Source organism: Lissotriton vulgaris, chromosome 5 (genome assembly GCF_964263255.1).
Source record: "Lissotriton vulgaris chromosome 5, aLisVul1.2, whole genome shotgun sequence".
NCBI lineage: Eukaryota > Metazoa > Chordata > Amphibia > Caudata > Salamandridae > Lissotriton > Lissotriton vulgaris.
The window spans coordinates 1,547,348,315-1,547,373,485 of NC_141693.1; the positions used below are offsets into that span (position 1 = coordinate 1,547,348,315).

General features: G+C 40.1%; 19 non-coding genes across 19 annotated transcripts; all 19 read right to left on the reverse strand.

The window, feature by feature from the left end:
• Positions 1–274: 274 nt before the first annotated feature.
• Positions 275–347, reverse strand: TRNAR-UCG (transfer RNA arginine (anticodon UCG)). Its single transcript has one exon. It is a non-coding gene; the product is annotated as a tRNA-Arg (tRNA).
• Positions 348–1,857: 1,510 nt separating this feature from the next.
• TRNAR-UCG (transfer RNA arginine (anticodon UCG)) lies at positions 1,858–1,930 on the reverse strand. The gene has a single exon. It is a non-coding gene; the product is annotated as a tRNA-Arg (tRNA).
• Positions 1,931–3,448: 1,518 nt separating this feature from the next.
• TRNAR-UCG (transfer RNA arginine (anticodon UCG)) lies at positions 3,449–3,521 on the reverse strand. Its single transcript has one exon. It is a non-coding gene; the product is annotated as a tRNA-Arg (tRNA).
• Positions 3,522–4,165: 644 nt separating this feature from the next.
• Positions 4,166–4,238, reverse strand: TRNAR-CCU (transfer RNA arginine (anticodon CCU)). Its single transcript has one exon. It is a non-coding gene; the product is annotated as a tRNA-Arg (tRNA).
• A 790-nt stretch (positions 4,239–5,028) lies between these two features.
• Positions 5,029–5,101, reverse strand: TRNAR-UCG (transfer RNA arginine (anticodon UCG)). The gene has a single exon. It is a non-coding gene; the product is annotated as a tRNA-Arg (tRNA).
• A 1,510-nt stretch (positions 5,102–6,611) lies between these two features.
• Positions 6,612–6,684, reverse strand: TRNAR-UCG (transfer RNA arginine (anticodon UCG)). The gene has a single exon. It is a non-coding gene; the product is annotated as a tRNA-Arg (tRNA).
• Positions 6,685–8,335: 1,651 nt separating this feature from the next.
• On the reverse strand, positions 8,336–8,410 carry TRNAR-CCU (transfer RNA arginine (anticodon CCU)). Its single transcript has one exon. It is a non-coding gene; the product is annotated as a tRNA-Arg (tRNA).
• Positions 8,411–9,192: 782 nt separating this feature from the next.
• Positions 9,193–9,265, reverse strand: TRNAR-UCG (transfer RNA arginine (anticodon UCG)). Its single transcript has one exon. It is a non-coding gene; the product is annotated as a tRNA-Arg (tRNA).
• Positions 9,266–10,775: 1,510 nt separating this feature from the next.
• Positions 10,776–10,848, reverse strand: TRNAR-UCG (transfer RNA arginine (anticodon UCG)). Its single transcript has one exon. It is a non-coding gene; the product is annotated as a tRNA-Arg (tRNA).
• A 1,518-nt stretch (positions 10,849–12,366) lies between these two features.
• Positions 12,367–12,439, reverse strand: TRNAR-UCG (transfer RNA arginine (anticodon UCG)). The gene has a single exon. It is a non-coding gene; the product is annotated as a tRNA-Arg (tRNA).
• Positions 12,440–13,083: 644 nt separating this feature from the next.
• On the reverse strand, positions 13,084–13,156 carry TRNAR-CCU (transfer RNA arginine (anticodon CCU)). Its single transcript has one exon. It is a non-coding gene; the product is annotated as a tRNA-Arg (tRNA).
• Positions 13,157–13,946: 790 nt separating this feature from the next.
• TRNAR-UCG (transfer RNA arginine (anticodon UCG)) lies at positions 13,947–14,019 on the reverse strand. Its single transcript has one exon. It is a non-coding gene; the product is annotated as a tRNA-Arg (tRNA).
• A 1,510-nt stretch (positions 14,020–15,529) lies between these two features.
• On the reverse strand, positions 15,530–15,602 carry TRNAR-UCG (transfer RNA arginine (anticodon UCG)). The gene has a single exon. It is a non-coding gene; the product is annotated as a tRNA-Arg (tRNA).
• Positions 15,603–17,253: 1,651 nt separating this feature from the next.
• On the reverse strand, positions 17,254–17,328 carry TRNAR-CCU (transfer RNA arginine (anticodon CCU)). Its single transcript has one exon. It is a non-coding gene; the product is annotated as a tRNA-Arg (tRNA).
• A 782-nt stretch (positions 17,329–18,110) lies between these two features.
• Positions 18,111–18,183, reverse strand: TRNAR-UCG (transfer RNA arginine (anticodon UCG)). Its single transcript has one exon. It is a non-coding gene; the product is annotated as a tRNA-Arg (tRNA).
• Positions 18,184–19,693: 1,510 nt separating this feature from the next.
• On the reverse strand, positions 19,694–19,766 carry TRNAR-UCG (transfer RNA arginine (anticodon UCG)). Its single transcript has one exon. It is a non-coding gene; the product is annotated as a tRNA-Arg (tRNA).
• Positions 19,767–21,284: 1,518 nt separating this feature from the next.
• TRNAR-UCG (transfer RNA arginine (anticodon UCG)) lies at positions 21,285–21,357 on the reverse strand. The gene has a single exon. It is a non-coding gene; the product is annotated as a tRNA-Arg (tRNA).
• Positions 21,358–22,864: 1,507 nt separating this feature from the next.
• Positions 22,865–22,937, reverse strand: TRNAR-UCG (transfer RNA arginine (anticodon UCG)). The gene has a single exon. It is a non-coding gene; the product is annotated as a tRNA-Arg (tRNA).
• A 1,510-nt stretch (positions 22,938–24,447) lies between these two features.
• TRNAR-UCG (transfer RNA arginine (anticodon UCG)) lies at positions 24,448–24,520 on the reverse strand. The gene has a single exon. It is a non-coding gene; the product is annotated as a tRNA-Arg (tRNA).
• Between the last annotated feature and the right edge of the window lie 651 nt (positions 24,521–25,171).

Here is a 25,171-nt window from a genome sequence, read left to right on the forward strand (position 1 = left end):
TGCATTTCATCTACACACCCTTAAGCTAAAAACCCATTCTGTCAAGTCACAATTCTGCAACCCTATTACATATTCAGTGCGTGTACATAGAAGCACTTCTTAATGCCACTAACATGGACAAGATTTTAGGCTGAAGATGCAATCTAAATGACTGTGCAGTATGTACTCCACTTCATGAATAATTAGGAATGAGAACATGATGGCTATAAGAGTATTGGAAGAGCCTGCTTCCATTCTGAATGGAAAGCTTAGTTGTGTGACCATTGGCAAAAACCGACCACAGAGGGACTCGAACCCTCAATCTTCTGATCCGAAGTCAGACGCCTTATCCATTAGGCCACGCGGTCATATGTCCTGCTTTGCTTATTTTTATAATGTAGGTGGTATGCAAAGATGGGAAATATGATATTGATAGTTATTTAGGTTTACATCCCATTGTGTTTTTTCAGCTCCTTTCAATTAAAGCACTCTTTTGGAATCGATATAATGAGAATGTCACCAGTACTATAAGCTTTTGTTTTCTTTTTTGCATTTAAACCTCTTTCTTCATGAGATTAAAGCTCAGTTGTATGCTTTACATAGCTCTGGATATTTCCAGAAGTGGAGAGAAACTGTTTTGACAGTAGTACAAACTGCTCCTTTCTGGATATGCCAATTTACACACGCTCAAAGGTTGTATATGTTTCATGAATCCTGACTTGCCCTATTCAAGTGGCTGAAAGCCTGTCACCACCTCTAGAAACAACAGTTACACCAATCCAATTCAAATCATTTTTTCCAAAGGAATATCTTCTGCCGGGTCAAAGTTGCATCTGACAAAGATAGGTGTTTAAAAATCTACTTTGTAGTTTCAGAACACCAACATGACCCTGAAGAGTACAGAAGTAAAATGGTACCATTTCAAAGTTCCTAATACCTCATAAGCTTCTGAGCGGAAGCATGTAATAAATATATAAATTGTTCTGGAAAAGTAAGAGTGGATATTGGTTTTCATCTCAGATGGGACTCAAACCCACAATCCCTGGCTTAAGAGGCCAGTGCCTTATCCATTAGGCCACTGATGGACAGATAAACTCTGCATTCTAGAGGCATTATTTAAATGTATTCAATCATCAAACACTGGTGTCTGTACACAGGACATTTTTCAGTTCTTCCATAAGTAAACTTCCCATTTTCATCCTCTTCCATCCCCGACTTTAGCACTCTGTTCTGTGCTATAATGGAGGCTCTGCATTTCGAGCAAGTGGAGAGAAATTGGAGGAGAACCACTTTCGACTCAACACTTCTTCTTTCCTGGATGCTTTTCTCAATAAACTGGGCTTTGACAGTGGTATCAAGCCGTCCTTGTCTTCAGCAGGACACAGAAACAGGCACCAAGTCTCCTAACCAAGTTCAACCACACTCTGCAACTTAATAGACCAATGCTTTACAAATTAGCCAACTGTGTCATCAGCAAAGGCAGACAATGTGCAAATCCTTTATAATTCTTCTGTAGTACTTTTCTTTCTCGTAGGCAAAATTAGCACTTTAACTGCACAAATCATACAGATTTTACACTTGAAGCACTCCATGAACACACACCTTGCATTTCATCTACACACCCTTAAGCTAAAAACCCATTCTGTCAAGTCAAAATTCTGCAACCCTATTACATATTCAGTGCGTGTACATAGAAGCACTTCTTAATGCCACTAACATGGACAAGATTTTAGGCTGAAGATGCAATCTAAATGACTGTGCAGTATGTACTCCACTTCATGAATAATTAGGAATGAGAATATGATGGCTATAAGAGTATTGGAAGGGCCTGCTTCCATTCTGAATGGAAAGCTGAGTTGTGTGACCATTGGCAAAAACCGACCACGAAGGGACTCGAACCCTCAATCTTCTGATCCGAAGTCAGATGCCTTATCCATTAGGCCACGCGGTCATATGTCCTGCTGTGCTTATTTTTATAATGTAGGTGGTATGCAAGGATGGGAAATATGATATTGGTAGTTATTTAGGTTTACATCCCATTGTGTTTTTTCAGTTCCTTTCAATTAAAGCACTCTTTTGGAATCGATATAATGAGAATGTCACCAGTACAATAAGCTTTTGTTTTCTTTTTTGCATTTAAACCTCTTTCTTCATGAGATTAAAGCTCAGTTGTATGCTTTACATAGCTCTGGATATTTCCAGAAGTGGAGAGAAACTGTTTTGACAGTAGTACAAACTGCTCCTTTCTGGATATGCCAATTTACACATGCTCAAAGGTTGTATATGTTTCATGAATCCTGACTTGCCCTATTCAAGTAGCTGAAAGCCTGTCACCACCTCTAGAAACAACAGTTACACCAATCCAATTCAAATCATTTTTTCCAAAGGAATATCTTCTGCCGGGTCAAAGTTGCATCTGACAAAGATAGGTGTTTAAAAATCTACTTTGTAGTTTCAGAACACCAACATGACCCTGAAGAGTACAGAAGTAAAATGGTACCATTTCAAAGTTCCTAATACCTCATAAGCTTCTGAGCGGAAGCATGTAATAAAAATATAAATTTTTCTGGAAAAGTAAGAGTGGGTATAGGTTTTCATCTCAGATGGGACTCGAACTCACAATCCCTGGTTTAGGAGGCCAGTGCCTTATCCATTAGGCCACTGAGGGACACATAAACACTGCAGTCTAGAGGCATTATTTAAATGTATTCAATCGTCAAACACTGGTGTCTGCACACAGGACATTTCTCAGTTCTCTCCATAAGTAAACTTCCCATTTTCATCCTCTTCCATCCCCGACTTTAACACTCTGTTCTGTGCTATAATGGAGGCTCTGCATTTCGAGCAAGTGGAGAGAAATTGGAGGAGAACCACTTTCGACTCAACACTTCTTCTTTCCTGGATGCTTTTCTCAATAAACTGGGCTTTGACAGTGGTATCAAGCCGTCCTTGTCTTCAGCAGGACACAGAAACAGGCACCAAGTCTCCTAACCAAGTGCAACCACACTCTGCAACTTAATAGACCAATGCATTACAAATTAGCCAACTGTGTCATCAACAAAGGCAGCCAATGTGCCAATCCTTTATAATTCTTCTGTAGTACTTTTCTTTCTCGTAGGCAAAATTAGCACTTTAACTGCACAAATCATAGAGATTTTACACTTGAAGCACTCCATGAACACATACTTACACACCTTGCATTTCATCTACACACCCTTAAGCTAAAAACCCATTCTGTCAAGTCAAAATTCTGCAACCTATTACATATTCAGTGCGTGTACATAGAAGCACTTCTTAATGCCACTAACATGGACAAGATTTTAGGCTGAAGATGCAATCTAAATGACTGTGCAGTATGTACTCCACTTCATGAATAATTAGGAATGAGAACATGATGGCTATAAGAGTATTGGAAGAGCCTGCTTCCATTCTGAATGGAAAGCTGAGTTGTGTGACCATTGGCAAAAACCAACCACGAAGGGACTCGAACCCTCAATCTTCTGATCCGAAGTCAGACGCCTTATCCATTAGGCCACACGGTCATATGTCCTGCTGTGCTTATTTTTATAATGTAGGTGGTATGCAAGGATGGGAAATATGATATTGGTAGTTATTTAGGTTTACATCCCATTGTGTTTTTTCAGCTCCTTTCAATTAAAGCACTCTTTTGGAATCGATGTAATGAGAATGTCACCAGTACAATAAGCTTTTGTTTTCTTTTTTGCATTTAAACCTCTTTCTTCATGAGATTAAAGCTCAGTTGTATGCTTTACATAGCTCTGGATATTTCCAGAAGTGGAGAGAAACTGTTTTGACAGTAGTACAAACTGCTCCTTTCTGCATATGCCAATTTACACACGCTCAAAGGTTGTATATGTTTCATGAATCCTGACTTGCCCTATTCAAGTAGCTGAAAGCCTGTCACCACCTCTAGAAACAACAGTTACACCAATCCAATTCAAATCATTTTTTCCAAAGGAATATCTTCTGCCGGGTCAAAGTTGCATCTGACAAAGATAGGTGTTTAAAAATCTACTTTGTAGCTTCAGAACACCAACATGACCCTGAAGAGTACAGAAGTAAAATGGTATCATTTCAAAGTTCCTAATACCTCATAAGCTTCTGAGCGGAAGTATGTAATAAATATATAAATTTTTCTAAAAAATTAAGAGTGGATATTGGTTTTCACCTCAGATGGGACTCGAACCCACAATCCCTGGCTTAGGAGGCCAGTGCCTTATACATTAGGCCACTGAGGCACAGATAAACACATGCAGTCTAGAGGCATTATTTAAATGTATTCAATCGTCTGCACACAGGACATTTCTCAGTTCTCTCCATAAGAAAACTTCCCATTTTCATCCTCTTCCATCCCCGACTTTAACACTCTGTTCTGTGCTATAATGGAGGCTCTTCATTGCGAGCAAGTGGAGAGAAATTGGAGGAGAACCACTTTCGACTCAACACTTCTTCTTTCCTGGATGCTTTTCTCAATAAACTGGGCTTTGACAGTGGTATCAAGCCGTCCTTGTCTTCAGCAGGACACAGAAACAGGCACCAAGTCTCCTAACCAAGTTCAACCACACTCTGCAACTTAATAGACCAATGCTTTACAAATTAGCCAACTGTGTCATCAGCAAAGGCAGCCAATGTGCCAATCCTTTATAATTCTTCTGTAGTACTTTTCTTTCTCGTAGGCAAAATTAGCACTTTAACTGCACAAATCATACAGATTTTACACTTGAAGCACTTCATGAACACATACTTACACACCTTGCATTTCATCTACACACCCTTGAGCTAAAAACCCATTCTGTCAAGTCATAATTCTGCAACCCTATTACATATTCAGTGCGTGTACATAGAAGCACTTCTTAATGCCACTAACATGGACAAGATTTTAGGCTGAAGATGCAATCTAAATGACTGTGCAGTATGTACTCCACTTCATGAATAATTAGGAATGAGAACATGATGGCTATAAGAGTATTGGAAGAGCCTGCTTCCATTCTGAATGGAAAGCTGAGTTGTGTGACCATTGGCAAAAACTGACCACGAAGGGACTCGAACCCTCAATCTTCTGATCCGAAGTCAGACGCCTTATCCATTAGGCCACGAGGTCATATGTCCTGCTTTGCTTATTTTTATAATGTAGGTGGTATGCAAGGATGGGAAATATGATATTGATAGTTATTTAGGTTTACATCCCATTGTGTTTTTTCAGCTCCTTTCAATTAAAGCACTCTTTTGGAATCGATATAATGAGAATGTCACCAGTACTATAAGCTTTTGTTTTCTTTTTTGCATTTAAACCTCTTTCTTCATGAGATTAAAGCTCAGTTGTATGCTTTACATAGCTCTGGATATTTCCAGAAGTGGAGAGAAACTGTTTTGACAGTAGTACAAACTGCTCCTTTCTGGATATGCCAATTTACACACGCTCAAAGGTTGTATATGTTTCATGAATCCTGACTTGCCCTATTCAAGTGGCTGAAAGCCTGTCACCACCTCTAGAAACAACAGTTACACCAATCCAATTCAAATCATTTTTTCCAAAGGAATATCTTCTGCCGGGTCAAAGTTGCATCTGACAAAGATAGGTGTTTAAAAATCTACTTTGTAGTTTCAGAACACCAACATGACCCTGAAGAGTACAGAAGTAAAATGGTACCATTTCAAAGTTCCTAATACCTCATAAGCTTCTAAGCGGAAGCATGTAATAAATATATAAATTGTTCTGGAAAAGTAAGAGTGGATATTGGTTTTTTTCTCAGATGGGACTCAAACCCACAATCCCTGGCTTAAGAGGCCAGTGCCTCATCCATTAGGCCACTGAGGGACAGATAAACACTGCATTCTAGAGGCATTATTTAAATGTATTCAATCATCAAACACTGGTGTCTGTACACAGGACATTTCTCAGTTCTTCCATAAGTAAACTTCCCATTTTCATCCTCTTCCATCCCCGACTTTAACACTCTGTTCTGTGCTATAATGGAGGCTCTGCATTTCGAGCAAGTGGAGAGAAATTGGAGGAGAACCACTTTCGACTCAACACTTCTTCTTTCCTGGATGCTTTTCTCAATAAACTGGGCTTTGACAGTGGTATCAAGCCGTCCTTGTCTTCAGCAGGACACAGAAACAGGCACCAAGTCTCCTAACCAAGTTCAACCACACTCTGCAACTTAATAGACCAATGCTTTACAAATTAGCCAACTGTGTCATCAGCAAAGGCAGCCAATGTGCCAATCCTTTATAATTCTTCTGTAGTACTTTTCTTTCTCGTATTCAAAATTAGCACTTTAACTGCACAAATCATACAGATTTTACACTTGAAGCACTCCATGAACACACACCTTGCATTTCATCTACACACCCTTAAGCTAAAAACCCATTCTGTCAAGTCAAAATTCTGCAACCCTATTACATATTCAGTGCGTGTACATAGAAGCACTTCTTAATGCCACTAACATGGACAAGATTTTAGGCTGAAGATGCAATCTAAATGACTGTGCAGTATGTACTCCACTTCATGAATAATTAGGAATGAGAACATGATGGCTATAAGAGTATTGGAAGAGCCTGCTTCCATTCTGAATGGAAAGCTGAGTTGTGTGACCATTGGCAAAAACCAACCACGAAAGGACTCGAACCCTCAATCTTCTGATCCGAAGTCAGACGCCTTATCCATTAGGCCACGCGGTCATATGTCCTGCTGTGCTTATTTTTATAATGTAGGTGGTATGCAAGGATGGGAAATATGATATTGATAGTTATTTAGGTTTACATCCCATTGTTTTTTTTCAGGTCCTTTCAATTAAAGCACTCTTTTGGAATCGATATAATGAGAATGTCACCAGTACTATAAGCTTTTGGTTTCTTTTTTGCATTTAAACCTCTTTCTTCATGAGATTAAAGCTCAGTTGTATGCTTTACATAGCTCTGGATATTTCCAGAAGTGGAGAGAAACTGTTTTGACAGTAGTACAAACTGCTCCTTTCTGGATATGCCAATTTACACACGCTCAAAGGTTGTATATGTTTCATGAATCCTGACTTGCCCTATTCAAGTAGCTGAAAGGCTGTCACCACTAAGCATGGGCGAATTTTGCGAATCTCGCGTTCGCGAATTTTGCGGATTTGCGAACTCGCAATCCGCAAAATCCGCGAATTCTCGCGAATTTGCGGATTTTTTTTTGTGTTTGCGCGGGTTTCTGCCAGTTCGCGAGGGTTTTGTACACTTTCGCAAATTGCGAACTTACCTGTCGGGTCGCAAGTTTCACGAACTTGATGTTTCTACGTGTCCAGCCTGTTTGGGACACTCTTCTTCATCACTGCCACTCTCTGTCACCACTGCCACTCTCTGACTACTCATGCCACCCTCTGGCCCACCCATGCCACCCTCTGTTTCATCACAGCACCCTCTGGTTGTCCAGTCAGTGTACATTATTGTGGCAACGCAAGCACACCTTACCTGCCTCAAGTGACCTGAATTAATTTGGGGCTGATTAATGTGTCACAGAATATTTTTTTAGCTGGCACCTGCTTTCTTAGTGCTTCCTGATTAGTGATCTTTCGCACTTGCTAAGTGCTTTCATTGTTGCAAAATTAGTTACAACACCTGCCCTGCCCCAACTGACAATAATGAATTAGGGGCTGATTAATGGATTTGAACTTCCAGCCTGGCTCCTGCTTGTCTCCCTTAGCTGTAATTCAGGACCTTTGTGGCATATGTTTAACTATTCTGAGGTTCAGAGCAGGGTCACATAATAGTTGCAACTGGCAACTGAACTCTGGAGGGGCCCCTCAGGAAGCACTACAGGAAATGGCTACTAATGATGAGCCTGAACTTTTGAACCTGGTAAGTAGTTTCAGTTTTGCTAAGATCGTATTTCTGCAATTTTGCACTTATTCGCGGGGCGCGAAGTTGTACTGGGAAGCCGCGAACTCACGCGAACAGTGCAAGCAGTGCAAGCAAAATCCGCTGCTCGCGGATTTGCGGATTTTGCGGGAGATTCGCGAATCTCGCGGATTGCGAATTTACCGAAAATCCGCAAAATCCGCGAGCGAAACGGATTTTCCGCCCATGCTTAGTCACCACCTCTAGAAACAACAGTTACACCAATCCAATTCAAATAATTTTTTCCAAAGGAATATCTTCTGCCGGGTCAAAGTTGCATCTGACAAAGATAGGTGTTTAAAAATCTACTTTGTAGTTTCAGAACACCAACATGACCCTGAAGAGTACAGAAGTAAAATGGTACCATTTCAAAGTTCCTAATACCTCATAAGCTTCTGAGCGGAAGCATGTAATAAATATATAAATTTTTCTGGACAAGTAAGAGTGGATATTGGTTTTCATCTCAGATGGGACTCGAACCCACAATCCCTGGCTTAGGAGGCCAGTGCCTTATCCATTAGGCCACTGAGGAACAGATAAACACATGCAGTCTAGAGGCATTATTTAAATGTATTCAATCGTCTGCACACAGGACATTTCTCAGTTCTCTCCATAAGTAAACTTCCCATTTTCATCCTCTTCCATCCCCGACTTTAACACTCTGTTCTGTGCTATAATGGAGGCTCTTCATTTCGAGCAAGTGGAGAGAAATGGGAGGAGAACCACTTTCGACTCAACACTTCTTCTTTCCTGGATGCTTTTCTCAATAAACTGGGCTTTGACAGTGGTATCAAGCCGTCCTTGTCTTCAGCAGGACACAGAAACAGGCACCAAGTCTCCTAACCAAGTTCAACCACACTCTGCAACTTAATAGACCAATGCTTTACAAATTAGCCAACTGTGTCATCAGCAAAGGCAGCCAATGTGCAAATCCTTTATAATTCTTCTGTAGTACTTTTCTTTCTCGTAGGCAAAATTAGCACTTTAACTGCACAAATCATACAGATTTTACACTTGAAGCACTCCATGAACACACACCTTGCATTTCATCTACACACCCTTAAGCTAAAAACCCATTCTGTCAAGTCACAATTCTGCAACCCTATTACATTTTCAGTGCGTGTACATAGAAGCACTTCTTAATGCCACTAACATGGACAAGATTTTAGGCTGAAGATGCAATCTAAATGACTGTGCAGTATGTACTCCACTTCATGAATAATTAGGAATGAGAACATGATGGCTATAAGAGTATTGGAAGAGCCTGCTTCCATTCTGAATGGAAAGCTGAGTTGTGTGACCATTGGCAAAAACCGACCACAGAGGGACTCGAACCCTCAATCTTCTGATCCGAAGTCAGACGCCTTATCCATTAGGCCACGCGGTCATATGTCCTGCTTTGCTTATTTTTATAATGTAGGTGGTATGCAAGGATGGGAAATATGATATTGATAGTTATTTAGGTTTACATCCCATTGTGTTTTTTCAGCTCCTTTCAATTAAAGCACTCTTTTGGAATCGATATAATGAGAATGTCACCAGTACTATAAGCTTTTGTTTTCTTTTTTGCATTTAAACCTCTTTCTTCATGAGATTAAAGCTCAGTTGTATGCTTTACATAGCTCTGGATATTTCCAGAAGTGGAGAGAAACTGTTTTGACAGTAGTACAAACTGCTCCTTTCTGGATATGCCAATTTACACACGCTCAAAGGTTGTATATGTTTCATGAATCCTGACTTGCCCTATTCAAGTGGCTGAAAGCCTGTCACCACCTCTAGAAACAACAGTTACACCAATCCAATTCAAATCATTTTTTCCAAAGGAATATCTTCTGCCGGGTCAAAGTTGCATCTGACAAAGATAGGTGTTTAAAAATCTACTTTGTAGTTTCAGAACACCAACATGACCCTGAAGAGTACAGAAGTAAAATGGTACCATTTCAAAGTTCCTAATACCTCATAAGCTTCTGAGCGGAAGCATGTAATAAATATATAAATTGTTCTGGAAAAGTAAGAGTGGATATTGGTTTTCATCTCAGATGGGACTCAAACCCACAATCCCTGGCTTAAGAGGCCAGTGCCTTATCCATTAGGCCACTGATGGACAGATAAACTCTGCATTCTAGAGGCATTATTTAAATGTATTCAATCATCAAACACTGGTGTCTGTACACAGGACATTTTTCAGTTCTTCCATAAGTAAACTTCCCATTTTCATCCTCTTCCATCCCCGACTTTAGCACTCTGTTCTGTGCTATAATGGAGGCTCTGCATTTCGAGCAAGTGGAGAGAAATTGGAGGAGAACCACTTTCGACTCAACACTTCTTCTTTCCTGGATGCTTTTCTCAATAAACTGGGCTTTGACAGTGGTATCAAGCCGTCCTTGTCTTCAGCAGGACACAGAAACAGGCACCAAGTCTCCTAACCAAGTTCAACCACACTCTGCAACTTAATAGACCAATGCTTTACAAATTAGCCAACTGTGTCATCAGCAAAGGCAGACAATGTGCAAATCCTTTATAATTCTTCTGTAGTACTTTTCTTTCTCGTAGGCAAAATTAGCACTTTAACTGCACAAATCATACAGATTTTACACTTGAAGCACTCCATGAACACACACCTTGCATTTCATCTACACACCCTTAAGCTAAAAACCCATTCTGTCAAGTCAAAATTCTGCAACCCTATTACATATTCAGTGCGTGTACATAGAAGCACTTCTTAATGCCACTAACATGGACAAGATTTTAGGCTGAAGATGCAATCTAAATGACTGTGCAGTATGTACTCCACTTCATGAATAATTAGGAATGAGAATATGATGGCTATAAGAGTATTGGAAGGGCCTGCTTCCATTCTGAATGGAAAGCTGAGTTGTGTGACCATTGGCAAAAACCGACCACGAAGGGACTCGAACCCTCAATCTTCTGATCCGAAGTCAGACGCCTTATCCATTAGGCCACGCGGTCATATGTCCTGCTGTGCTTATTTTTATAATGTAGGTGGTATGCAAGGATGGGAAATATGATATTGGTAGTTATTTAGGTTTACATCCCATTGTGTTTTTTCAGCTCCTTTCAATTAAAGCACTCTTTTGGAATCGATATAATGAGAATGTCACCAGTACAATAAGCTTTTGTTTTCTTTTTTGCATTTAAACCTCTTTCTTCATGGGATTAAAGCTCAGTTGTATGCTTTACATAGCTCTGGATATTTCCAGAAGTGGAGAGAAACTGTTTTGACAGTAGTACAAACTGCTCCTTTCTGGATATGCCAATTTACACATGCTCAAAGGTTGTATATGTTTCATGAATCCTGACTTGCCCTATTCAAGTAGCTGAAAGCCTGTCACCACCTCTAGAAACAACAGTTACACCAATCCAATTCAAATCATTTTTTCCAAAGGAATATCTTCTGCCGGGTCAAAGTTGCATCTGACAAAGATAGGTGTTTAAAAATCTACTTTGTAGTTTCAGAACACCAACATGACCCTGAAGAGTACAGAAGTAAAATGGTACCATTTCAAAGTTCCTAATACCTCATAAGCTTCTGAGCGGAAGCATGTAATAAATATATAAATTTTTCTGGAAAAGTAAGAGTGGGTATAGGTTTTCATCTCAGATGGGACTCGAACTCACAATCCCTGGTTTAGGAGGCCAGTGCCTTATCCATTAGGCCACTGATGGACACATAAACACTGCAGTCTAGAGGCATTATTTAAATGTATTCAATCGTCAAACACTGGTGTCTGCACACAGGACATTTCTCAGTTCTCTCCATAAGTAAACTTCCCATTTTCATCCTCTTCCATCCCCGACTTTAACACTCTGTTCTGTGCTATAATGGAGGCTCTGCATTTCGAGCAAGTGGAGAGAAATTGGAGGAGAACCACTTTCGACTCAACACTTCTTCTTTCCTGGATGCTTTTCTCAATAAACTGGGCTTTGACAGTGGTATCAAGCCGTCCTTGTCTTCAGCAGGACACAGAAACAGGCACCAAGTCTCCTAACCAAGTGCAACCACACTCTGCAACTTAATAGACCAATGCATTACAAATTAGCCAACTGTGTCATCAACAAAGGCAGCCAATGTGCCAATCCTTTATAATTCTTCTGTAGTACTTTTCTTTCTCGTAGGCAAAATTAGCACTTTAACTGCACAAATCATAGAGATTTTACACTTGAAGCACTCCATGAACACATACTTACACACCTTGCATTTCATCTACACACCCTTAAGCTAAAAACCCATTCTGTCAAGTCAAAATTCTGCAACCTATTACATATTCAGTGCGTGTACATAGAAGCACTTCTTAATGCCACTAACATGGACAAGATTTTAGGCTGAAGATGCAATCTAAATGACTGTGCAGTATGTACTCCACTTCATGAATAATTAGGAATGAGAACATGATGGCTATAAGAGTATTGGAAGAGCCTGCTTCCATTCTGAATGGAAAGCTGAGTTGTGTGACCATTGGCAAAAACCAACCACGAAGGGACTCGAACCCTCAATCTTCTGATCCGAAGTCAGACGCCTTATCCATTAGGCCACACGGTCATATGTCCTGCTGTGCTTATTTTTATAATGTAGGTGGTATGCAAGGATGGGAAATATGATATTGGTAGTTATTTAGGTTTACATCCCATTGTGTTTTTTCAGCTCCTTTCAATGAAAGCACTCTTTTGGAATCGATGTAATGAGAATGTCACCAGTACAATAAGCTTTTGTTTTCTTTTTTGCATTTAAACCTCTTTCTTCATGAGATTAAAGCTCAGTTGTATGCTTTACATAGCTCTGGATATTTCCAGAAGTGGAGAGAAACTGTTTTGACAGTAGTACAAACTGCTCCTTTCTGCATATGCCAATTTACACACGCTCAAAGGTTGTATATGTTTCATGAATCCTGACTTGCCCTATTCAAGTAGCTGAAAGCCTGTCACCACCTCTAGAAACAACAGTTACACCAATCCAATTCAAATCATTTTTTCCAAAGGAATATCTTCTGCCGGGTCAAAGTTGCATCTGACAAAGATAGGTGTTTAAAAATCTACTTTGTAGCTTCAGAACACCAACATGACCCTGAAGAGTACAGAAGTAAAATGGTATCATTTCAAAGTTCCTAATACCTCATAAGCTTCTGAGCGGAAGCATGTAATAAATATATAAATTTTTCTAAAAAATTAAGAGTGGATATTGGTTTTCACCTCAGATGGGACTCGAACCCACAATCCCTGGCTTAGGAGGCCAGTGCCTTATACATTAGGCCACTGAGGCACAGATAAACACATGCAGTCTAGAGGCATTATTTAAATGTATTCAATCGTCTGCACACAGGACATTTCTCAGTTCTCTCCATAAGAAAACTTCCCATTTTCATCCTCTTCCATCCCCGACTTTAACACTCTGTTCTGTGCTATAATGGAGGCTCTTCATTGCGAGCAAGTGGAGAGAAATTGGAGGAGAACCACTTTCGACTCAACACTTCTTCTTTCCTGGATGCTTTTCTCAATAAACTGGGCTTTGACAGTGGTATCAAGCCGTCCTTGTCTTCAGCAGGACACAGAAACAGGCACCAAGTCTCCTAACCAAGTTCAACCACACTCTGCAACTTAATAGACCAATGCTTTACAAATTAGCCAACTGTGTCATCAGCAAAGGCAGCCAATGTGCCAATCCTTTATAATTCTTCTGTAGTACTTTTCTTTCTCGTAGGCAAAATTAGCACTTTAACTGCACAAATCATACAGATTTTACACTTGAAGCACTTCATGAACACATACTTACACACCTTGCATTTCATCTACACACCCTTGAGCTAAAAACCCATTCTGTCAAGTCATAATTCTGCAACCCTATTACATATTCAGTGCGTGTACATAGAAGCACTTCTTAATGCCACTAACATGGACAAGATTTTAGGCTGAAGATGCAATCTAAATGACTGTGCAGTATGTACTCCACTTCATGAATAATTAGGAATGAGAACATGATGGCTATAAGAGTATTGGAAGAGCCTGCTTCCATTCTGAATGGAAAGCTGAGTTGTGTGACCATTGGCAAAAACTGACCACGAAGGGACTCGAACCCTCAATCTTCTGATCCGAAGTCAGACGCCTTATCCATTAGGCCACGAGGTCATATGTCCTGCTTTGCTTATTTTTATAATGTAGGTGGTATGCAAGGATGGGAAATATGATATTGATAGTTATTTAGGTTTACATCCCATTGTGTTTTTTCAGCTCCTTTCAATTAAAGCACTCTTTTGGAATCGATATAATGAGAATGTCACCAGTACTATAAGCTTTTGTTTTCTTTTTTGCATTTAAACCTCTTTCTTCATGAGATTAAAGCTCAGTTGTATGCTTTACATAGCTCTGGATATTTCCAGAAGTGGAGAGAAACTGTTTTGACAGTAGTACAAACTGCTCCTTTCTGGATATGCCAATTTACACACGCTCAAAGGTTGTATATGTTTCATGAATCCTGACTTGCCCTATTCAAGTGGCTGAAAGCCTGTCACCACCTCTAGAAACAACAGTTACACCAATCCAATTCAAATCATTTTTTCCAAAGGAATATCTTCTGCCGGGTCAAAGTTGCATCTGACAAAGATAGGTGTTTAAAAATCTACTTTGTAGTTTCAGAACACCAACATGACCCTGAAGAGTACAGAAGTAAAATGGTACCATTTCAAAGTTCCTAATACCTCATAAGCTTCTAAGCGGAAGCATGTAATAAATATATAAATTGTTCTGGAAAAGTAAGAGTGGATATTGGTTTTTTTCTCAGATGGGACTCAAACCCACAATCCCTGGCTTAAGAGGCCAGTGCCTCATCCATTAGGCCACTGATGGACAGATAAACACTGCATTCTAGAGGCATTATTTAAATGTATTCAATCATCAAACACTGGTGTCTGTACACAGGACATTTCTCAGTTCTTCCATAAGTAAACTTCCCATTTTCATCCTCTTCCATCCCCGACTTTAACACTCTGTTCTGTGCTATAATGGAGGCTCTGCATTTCGAGCAAGTGGAGAGAAATTGGAGGAGAACCACTTTCGACTCAACACTTCTTCTTTCCTGGATGCTTTTCTCAATAAACTGGGCTTTGACAGTGGTATCAAGCCGTCCTTGTCTTCAGCAGGACACAGAAACAGGCACCAAGTCTCCTAACCAAGTTCAACCACACTCTGCAACTTAATAGACCAATGCTTTACAAATTAGCCAACTGTGTCATCAGCAAAGGCAGCCAATGTGCCAATCCTTTATAATTCTTCTGTAGTACTTTTCTTTCTCGTAGGCAAAATTAGCACTTTAACTGCACAAATCATACAGATTTTACACTTGAAGCACTCCATGAACACACACCTTGCATTTCATCTACACACCCTTAAGCTAAAAACCCATTCTGTCAAGTCAAAATTCTGCAACCCTATTACATATTCAGTGCGTGTACATAGAAGCACTTCTTAATGCCACTAACATGGACAAGATTTTAGGCTGAAGATGCAATCTAAATGACTGTGCAGTATGTACTCCACTTCATGAATAATTAGGAATGAGAACATGATGGCTATAAGAGTATTGGAAGAGCCTGCTTCCATTCTGAATGGAAAGCTGAGTTGTGTGACCATTGGCAAAAACCAACCACGAAAGGACTCGAACCCTCAATCTTCTGATCCGAAGTCAGACGCCTTATCCATTAGGCCACGCGGTCATATGTCCTGCTGTGCTTATTTTTATAATGTAGGTGGTATGCAAGGATGGGAAATATGATATTGATAGTTATTTAGGTTTACATCCCATTGTTTTTTTTCAGGTCCTTTCAATTAAAGCACTCTTTTGGAATCGATATAATGAGAATGTCACCAGTACTATAAGCTTTTGGTTTCTTTTTTGCATTTAAACCTCTTTCTTCATGAGATTAAAGCTCAGTTGTATGCTTTACATAGCTCTGGATATTTCCAGAAGTGGAGAGAAACTGTTTTGACAGTAGTACAAACTGCTCCTTTCTGGATATGCCAATTTACACACGCTCAAAGGTTGTATATGTTTCATGAATCCTGACTTGCCCTATTCAAGTAGCTGAAAGGCTGTCACCACTAAGCATGGGCGAATTTTGCGAATCTCGCGTTCGCGAATTTTGCGGATTTGCGAACTCGCAATCCGCAAAATCCGCGAATTCTCGCGAATTTGCGGATTTTTTTTTGTGTTTGCGCGGGTTTCTGCCAGTTCGCGAGGGTTTTGTACACTTTCGCAAATTGCGAACTTACCTGTCGGGTCGCAAGTTTCACGAACTTGATGTTTCTACGTGTCCAGCCTGTTTGGGACACTCTTCTTCATCACTGCCACTCTCTGTCACCACTGCCACTCTCTGACTACTCATGCCACCCTCTGGCCCACCCATGCCACCCTCTGTTTCATCACAGCACCCTCTGGTTGTCCAGTCAGTGTACATTATTGTGGCAACGCAAGCACACCTTACCTGCCTCAAGTGACCTGAATTAATTTGGGGCTGATTAATGTGTCACAGAATATTTTTTTAGCTGGCACCTGCTTTCTTAGTGCTTCCTGATTAGTGATCTTTCGCACTTGCTAAGTGCTTTCATTGTTGCAAAATTAGTTACAACACCTGCCCTGCCCCAACTGACAATAATGAATTAGGGGCTGATTAATGGATTTGAACTTCCAGCCTGGCTCCTGCTTGTCTCCCTTAGCTGTAATTCAGGACCTTTGTGGCATATGTTTAACTATTCTGAGGTTCAGAGCAGGGTCACATAATAGTTGCAACTGGCAACTGAACTCTGGAGGGGCCCCTCAGGAAGCACTACAGGAAATGGCTACTAATGATGAGCCTGAACTTTTGAACCTGGTAAGTAGTTTCAGTTTTGCTAAGATCGTATTTCTGCAATTTTGCACTTATTCGCGGGGCGCGAAGTTGTACTGGGAAGCCGCGAACTCACGCGAACAGTGCAAGCAGTGCAAGCAAAATCCGCTGCTCGCGGATTTGCGGATTTTGCGGGAGATTCGCGAATCTCGCGGATTGCGAATTTACCGAAAATCCGCAAAATCCGCGAGCGAAACGGATTTTCCGCCCATGCTTAGTCACCACCTCTAGAAACAACAGTTACACCAATCCAATTCAAATAATTTTTTCCAAAGGAATATCTTCTGCCGGGTCAAAGTTGCATCTGACAAAGATAGGTGTTTAAAAATCTACTTTGTAGTTTCAGAACACCAACATGACCCTGAAGAGTACAGAAGTAAAATGGTACCATTTCAAAGTTCCTAATACCTCATAAGCTTCTGAGCGGAAGCATGTAATAAATATATAAATTTTTCTGGACAAGTAAGAGTGGATATTGGTTTTCATCTCAGATGGGACTCGAACCCACAATCCCTGGCTTAGGAGGCCAGTGCCTTATCCATTAGGCCACTGAGGAACAGATAAACACATGCAGTCTAGAGGCATTATTTAAATGTATTCAATCGTCTGCACACAGGACATTTCTCAGTTCTCTCCATAAGTAAACTTCCCATTTTCATCCTCTTCCATCCCCGACTTTAACACTCTGTTCTGTGCTATAATGGAGGCTCTTCATTTCGAGCAAGTGGAGAGAAATGGGAGGAGAACCACTTTCGACTCAACACTTCTTCTTTCCTGGATGCTTTTCTCAATAAACTGGGCTTTGACAGTGGTATCAAGCCGTCCTTGTCTTCAGCAGGACACAGAAACAGGCACCAAGTCTCCTAACCAAGTTCAACCACACTCTGCAACTTAATAGACCAATGCTTTACAAATTAGCCAACTGTGTCATCAGCAAAGGCAGCCAATGTGCAAATCCTTTATAATTCTTCTGTAGTACTTTTCTTTCTCGTAGGCAAAATTAGCACTTTAACTGCACAAATCATACAGATTTTACACTTGAAGCACTCCATGAACACACACCTTGCATTTCATCTACACACCCTTAAGCTAAAAACCCATTCTGTCAAGTCACAATTCTGCAACCCTATTACATTTTCAGTGCGTGTACATAGAAGCACTTCTTAATGCCACTAACATGGACAAGATTTTAGGCTGAAGATGCAATCTAAATGACTGTGCAGTATGTACTCCACTTCATGAATAATTAGGAATGAGAACATGATGGCTATAAGAGTATTGGAAGAGCCTGCTTCCATTCTGAATGGAAAGCTGAGTTGTGTGACCATTGGCAAAAACCGACCACAGAGGGACTCGAACCCTCAATCTTCTGATCCGAAGTCAGACGCCTTATCCATTAGGCCACGCGGTCATATGTCCTGCTTTGCTTATTTTTATAATGTAGGTGGTATGCAAGGATGGGAAATATGATATTGATAGTTATTTAGGTTTACATCCCATTGTGTTTTTTCAGCTCCTTTCAATTAAAGCACTCTTTTGGAATCGATATAATGAGAATGTCACCAGTACTATAAGCTTTTGTTTTCTTTTTTGCATTTAAACCTCTTTCTTCATGAGATTAAAGCTCAGTTGTATGCTTTACATAGCTCTGGATATTTCCAGAAGTGGAGAGAAACTGTTTTGACAGTAGTACAAACTGCTCCTTTCTGGATATGCCAATTTACACACGCTCAAAGGTTGTATATGTTTCATGAATCCTGACTTGCCCTATTCAAGTGGCTGAAAGCCTGTCACCACCTCTAGAAACAACAGTTACACCAATCCAATTCAAATCATTTTTTCCAAAGGAATATCTTCTGCCGGGTCAAAGTTGCATCTGACAAAGATAGGTGTTTAAAAATCTACTTTGTAGTTTCAGAACACCAACATGACCCTGAAGAGTACAGAAGTAAAATGGTACCATTTCAAAGTTCCTAATACCTCATAAGCTTCTGAGCGGAAGCATGTAATAAATATATAAATTGTTCTGGAAAAGTAAGAGTGGATATTGGTTTTCATCTCAGATGGGACTCAAACCCACAATCCCTGGCTTAAGAGGCCAGTGCCTTATCCATTAGGCCACTGATGGACAGATAAACTCTGCATTCTAGAGGCATTATTTAAATGTATTCAATCATCAAACACTGGTGTCTGTACACAGGACATTTTTCAGTTCTTCCATAAGTAAACTTCCCATTTTCATCCTCTTCCATCCCCGACTTTAGCACTCTGTTCTGTGCTATAATGGAGGCTCTGCATTTCGAGCAAGTGGAGAGAAATTGGAGGAGAACCACTTTCGACTCAACACTTCTTCTTTCCTGGATGCTTTTCTCAATAAACTGGGCTTTGACAGTGGTATCAAGCCGTCCTTGTCTTCAGCAGGACACAGAAACAGGCACCAAGTCTCCTAACCAAGTTCAACCACACTCTGCAACTTAATAGACCAATGCTTTACAAATTAGCCAACTGTGTCATCAGCAAAGGCAGACAATGTGCAAATCCTTTATAATTCTTCTGTAGTACTTTTCTTTCTCGTAGGCAAAATTAGCACTTTAACTGCACAAATCATACAGATTTTACACTTGAAGCACTCCATGAACACACACCTTGCATTTCATCTACACACCCTTAAGCTAAAAACCCATTCTGTCAAGTCAAAATTCTGCAACCCTATTACATATTCAGTGCGTGTACATAGAAGCACTTCTTAATGCCACTAACATGGACAAGATTTTAGGCTGAAGATGCAATCTAAATGACTGTGCAGTATGTACTCCACTTCATGAATAATTAGGAATGAGAATATGATGGCTATAAGAGTATTGGAAGGGCCTGCTTCCATTCTGAATGGAAAGCTGAGTTGTGTGACCATTGGCAAAAACCGACCACGAAGGGACTCGAACCCTCAATCTTCTGATCCGAAGTCAGACGCCTTATCCATTAGGCCACGCGGTCATATGTCCTGCTGTGCTTATTTTTATAATGTAGGTGGTATGCAAGGATGGGAAATATGATATTGGTAGTTATTTAGGTTTACATCCCATTGTGTTTTTTCAGCTCCTTTCAATTAAAGCACTCTTTTGGAATCGATATAATGAGAATGTCACCAGTACAATAAGCTTTTGTTTTCTTTTTTGCATTTAAACCTCTTTCTTCATGAGATTAAAGCTCAGTTGTATGCTTTACATAGCTCTGGATATTTCCAGAAGTGGAGAGAAACTGTTTTGACAGTAGTACAAACTGCTCCTTTCTGGATATGCCAATTTACACATGCTCAAAGGTTGTATATGTTTCATGAATCCTGACTTGCCCTATTCAAGTAGCTGAAAGCCTGTCACCACCTCTAGAAACAACAGTTACACCAATCCAATTCAAATCATTTTTTCCAAAGGAATATCTTCTGCCGGGTCAAAGTTGCATCTGACAAAGATAGGTGTTTAAAAATCTACTTTGTAGTTTCAGAACACCAACATGACCCTGAAGAGTACAGAAGTAAAATGGTACCATTTCAAAGTTCCTAATACCTCATAAGCTTCTGAGCGGAAGCATGTAATAAATATATAAATTTTTCTGGAAAAGTAAGAGTGGGTATAGGTTTTCATCTCAGATGGGACTCGAACTCACAATCCCTGGTTTAGGAGGCCAGTGCCTTATCCATTAGGCCACTGAGGGACACATAAACACTGCAGTCTAGAGGCATTATTTAAATGTATTCAATCGTCAAACACTGGTGTCTGCACACAGGACATTTCTCAGTTCTCTCCATAAGTAAACTTCCCATTTTCATCCTCTTCCATCCCCGACTTTAACACTCTGTTCTGTGCTATAATGGAGGCTCTGCATTTCGAGCAAGTGGAGAGAAATTGGAGGAGAACCACTTTCGACTCAACACTTCTTCTTTCCTGGATGCTTTTCTCAATAAACTGGGCTTTGACAGTGGTATCAAGCCGTCCTTGTCTTCAGCAGGACACAGAAACAGGCACCAAGTCTCCTAACCAAGTGCAACCACACTCTGCAACTTAATAGACCAATGCATTACAAATTAGCCAACTGTGTCATCAACAAAGGCAGCCAATGTGCCAATCCTTTATAATTCTTCTGTAGTACTTTTCTTTCTCGTAGGCAAAATTAGCACTTTAACTGCACAAATCATAGAGATTTTACACTTGAAGCACTCCATGAACACATACTTACACACCTTGCATTTCATCTACACACCCTTAAGCTAAAAACCCATTCTGTCAAGTCAAAATTCTGCAACCTATTACATATTCAGTGCGTGTACATAGAAGCACTTCTTAATGCCACTAACATGGACAAGATTTTAGGCTGAAGATGCAATCTAAATGACTGTGCAGTATGTACTCCACTTCATGAATAATTAGGAATGAGAACATTATGGCTATAAGAGTATTGGAAGAGCCTGCTTCCATTCTGAATGGAAAGCTGAGTTGTGTGACCATTGGCAAAAACCAACCACGAAGGGACTCGAACCCTCAATCTTCTGATCCGAAGTCAGACGCCTTATCCATTAGGCCACACGGTCATATGTCCTGCTGTGCTTATTTTTATAATGTAGGTGGTATGCAAGGATGGGAAATATGATATTGGTAGTTATTTAGGTTTACATCCCATTGTGTTTTTTCAGCTCCTTTCAATTAAAGCACTCTTTTGGAATCGATGTAATGAGAATGTCACCAGTACAATAAGCTTTTGTTTTCTTTTTTGCATTTAAACCTCTTTCTTCATGAGATTAAAGCTCAGTTGTATGCTTTACATAGCTCTGGATATTTCCAGAAGTGGAGAGAAACTGTTTTGACAGTAGTACAAACTGCTCCTTTCTGCATATGCCAATTTACACACGCTCAAAGGTTGTATATGTTTCATGAATCCTGACTTGCCCTATTCAAGTAGCTGAAAGCCTGTCACCACCTCTAGAAACAACAGTTACACCAATCCAATTCAAATCATTTTTTCCAAAGGAATATCTTCTGCCGGGTCAAAGTTGCATCTGACAAAGATAGGTGTTTAAAAATCTACTTTGTAGCTTCAGAACACCAACATGACCCTGAAGAGTACAGAAGTAAAATGGTATCATTTCAAAGTTCCTAATACCTCATAAGCTTCTGAGCGGAAGCATGTAATAAATATATAAATTTTTCTAAAAAATTAAGAGTGGATATTGATTTTCACCTCAGATGGGACTCGAACCCACAATCCCTGGCTTAGGAGGCCAGTGCCTTATACATTAGGCCACTGAGACACAGAGAAACACATGCAGTCTAGAGGCATTATTTAAATGTATTCAATCGTCTGCACACAGGACATTTCTCAGTTCTCTCCATAAGAAAACTTCCCATTTTCATCCTCTTCCATCCCCGACTTTAACACTCTGTTCTGTGCTATAATGGAGGCTCTTCATTGCGAGCAAGTGGAGAGAAATTGGAGGAGAACCACTTTCGACTCAACACTTCTTCTTTCCTGGATGCTTTTCTCAATAAACTGGGCTTTGACAGTGGTATCAAGCCGTCCTTGTCTTCAGCGGGACACAGAAACAGGCACCAAGTCTCCTAACCAAGTTCAACCACACTCTGCAACTTAATAGACCAATGCTTTACAAATTAGCCAACTGTGTCATCAGCAAAGGCAGCCAATGTGCCAATCCTTTATAATTCTTCTGTAGTACTTTTCTTTCTCGTAGGCAAAATTAGCACTTTAACTGCACAAATCATACAGATTTTACACTTGAAGCACTTCATGAACACATACTTACACACCTTGCATTTCATCTACACACCCTTGAGCTAAAAACCCATTCTGTCAAGTCATAATTCTGCAACCCTATTACATATTCAGTGCGTGTACATAGAAGCACTTCTTAATGCCACTAACATGGACAAGATTTTAGGCTGAAGATGCAATCTAAATGACTGTGCAGTATGTACTCCACTTCATGAATAATTAGGAATGAGAACATGATGGCTATAAGAGTATTGGAAGAGCCTGCTTCCATTCTGAATGGAAAGCTGAGTTGTGTGACCATTGGCAAAAACCGACCACGAAGGGACTCGAACCCTCAATCTTCTGATCCGAAGTCAGACGCCTTATCCATTAGGCCACGAGGTCATATGTCCTGCTTTGCTTATTTTTATAATGTAGGTGGTATGCAAGGATGGGAAATATGATATTGATAGTTATTTAGGTTTACATCCCATTGTGTTTTTTCAGCTCCTTTCAATTAAAGCACTCTTTTGGAATCGATATAATGAGAATGTCACCAGTACTATAAGCTTTTGTTTTCTTTTTTGCATTTAAACCTCTTTCTTCATGAGATTAAAGCTCAGTTGTATGCTTTACATAGCTCTGGATATTTCCAGAAGTGGAGAGAAACTGTTTTGACAGTAGTACAAACTGCTCCTTTCTGGATATGCCAATTTACACACGCTCAAAGGTTGTATATGTTTCATGAATCCTGACTTGCCCTATTCAAGTGGCTGAAAGCCTGTCACCACCTCTAGAAACAACAGTTACACCAATCCAATTCAAATCATTTTTTCCAAAGGAATATCTTCTGCCGGGTCAAAGTTGCATCTGACAAAGATAGGTGTTTAAAAATCTACTTTGTAGTTTCAGAACACCAACATGACCCTGAAGAGTACAGAAGTAAAATGGTACCATTTCAAAGTTCCTAATACCTCATAAGCTTCTAAGCGGAAGCATGTAATAAATATATAAATTGTTCTGGAAAAGTAAGAGTGGATATTGGTTTTTTTCTCAGATGGGACTCAAACCCACAATCCCTGGCTTAAGAGGCCAGTGCCTCATCCATTAGGCCACTGAGGGACAGATAAACACTGCATTCTAGAGGCATTATTTAAATGTATTCAATCATCAAACACTGGTGTCTGTACACAGGACATTTCTCAGTTCTTCCATAAGTAAACTTCATATTTTCATCCTCTTCCATCCCCGACTTTAACACTCTGTTCTGTGCTATAATGGAGGCTCTGCATTTCGAGCAAGTGGAGAGAAATTGGAGGAGAACCACTTTCGACTCAACACTTCTTCTTTCCTGGATGCTTTTCTCAATAAACTGGGCTTTGACAGTGGTATCAAGCCGTCCTTGTCTTCAGCAGGACACAGAAACAGGCACCAAGTCTCCTAACCAAGTTCAACCACACTCTGCAACTTAATAGACCAATGCTTTACAAATTAGCCAACTGTGTCATCAGCAAAGGCAGCCAATGTGCCAATCCTTTATAATTCTTCTGTAGTACTTTTCTTTCTCGTAGGCAAAATTAGCACTTTAACTGCACAAATCATACAGATTTTACACTTGAAGCACTCCATGAACACACACCTTGCATTTCATCTACACACCCTTAAGCTAAAAACCCATTCTGTCAAGTCAAAATTCTGCAACCCTATTATATATTCAGTGCGTGTACATAGAAGCACTTCTTAATGCCACTAACATGGACAAGATTTTAGGCTGAAGATGCAATCTAAATGACTGTGCAGTATGTACTCCACTTCATGAATAATTAGGAATGAGAACATGATGGCTATAAGAGTATTGGAAGAGCCTGCTTCCATTCTGAATGGAAAGCTGAGTTGTGTGACCATTGGCAAAAACCAACCACGAAAGGACTCGAACCCTCAATCTTCTGATCCGAAGTCAGACGCCTTATCCATTAGGCCACGCGGTCATATGTCCTGCTGTGCTTATTTTTATAATGTAGGTGGTATGCAAGGATGGGAAATATGATATTGATAGTTATTTAGGTTTACATCCCATTGTTTTTTTTCAGGTCCTTTCAATTAAAGCACTCTTTTGGAATCGATATAATGAGAATGTCACCAGTACTATAAGCTTTTGTTTTCTTTTTTGCATTTAAACCTCTTTCTTCATGAGATTAAAGCTCAGTTGTATGCTTTACATAGCTCTGGATATTTCCAGAAGTGGAGAGAAACTGTTTTGACAGTAGTACAAACTGCTCCTTTCTGGATATGCCAATTTACACACGCTCAAAGGTTGTATATGTTTCATGAATCCTGACTTGCCCTATTCAAGTAGCTGAAAGGCTGTCACCACTAAGCATGGGCGAATTTTGCGAATCTCGCGTTCGCGAATTTTGCGGATTTGCGAACTCGCAATCCGGAAATTCCGCGAATTCTCGCGAATTTGCGGATTTTTTTTTTGTGTTTGCGCGGGTTTCTGCCAGTTCGCGAGGGTTTTGTACACTTTCGCAAATTGCGAACTTACCTGTCGGGTCGCAAGTTTCGCGAACTTGATGTTTCTACGTGTCCAGCCTGTTTGGGACACTCTTCTTCATCACTGCCACTCTCTGTCACCACTG